Raw genomic sequence first — 970 nt, 5'->3', positions numbered from 1 at the left:
CTTTGACTACATTTCCAGTTACACTAACACAACAATAGCATCCTACATAAATTTGTATATGCCAGTTTAACATATTTGTAAAATAGAAGATGATAAATAATAAAATCTGAGGAAAATGTTTATGAGGCTTTCTGTAATAAAAGTGGGTAATAAGCAAGTTGGGAGTGAATAATACCAACTTGTATTTTTTTTGGGGGGGAAGAGCAGTAACTTCTGTCTCTTCCTAGTCATTTCATATTATTTGACCAATGAACATTAATCATACGTCATTCTAAATAATTCACTCAGAGTAAAATGAACCAATTTCCCACTTATATATTATACTACTATAATTTTTTTATGTATTAACATATATATTTTCAATATAAAAATAATTTTTGAATATTTTTATTACCACACAGAAAAAGTGTCATTAATAATTTTAGTAACACAGAACAGAAATTTGAGACTAAATCTTGTGAAGCCCAAACACAAATTCCTTTCTCCCAAACATTAAGAAACAAATCCCTTGAGCAGTTATAGTGTCCCGGTGCACTAAATTTCTGCACTTGATAAAAACTATTAACAATACGAAAAATTAAAATGTGTGTAGTCCCAACATTGGTAAAATAAAGAGTTATAATTAGCAAAATTACTGAAAGCAAATCCTATTATGACAGATGTTGTTCAATAAGGTCCTCTAAGCTCCATAGTATATGTGATCTTGTCATTACAGACATTATTGGGGGGGTTATTTTGTTCAGATAAAATGAATGAGGCTGTGTAATTGTGACACAATATTATAGCACTCCTGCTGGTAATTGAAATACTGGTCACATATTTGGTAAAAGATCAGGGTTCTTGTTCTATAAAAGGCAACAGTGTTTATTATGGACATAGATCTACATATGATTATTTGTAGTAAAAAAAAGGATCATCCCATACTGGACAAAATTCCCAACCTCCCTCAATAATTGAAGCAAATGTCCTG

This window comes from Microtus ochrogaster, unplaced genomic scaffold (assembly GCF_000317375.1).
Source record: "Microtus ochrogaster isolate Prairie Vole_2 unplaced genomic scaffold, MicOch1.0 UNK130, whole genome shotgun sequence".
Taxonomy (NCBI): Eukaryota; Metazoa; Chordata; class Mammalia; order Rodentia; family Cricetidae; genus Microtus; species Microtus ochrogaster.
The sequence above is the reverse complement of the archived record's forward strand: the minus strand, read 5'-3'. Positions refer to the sequence as shown.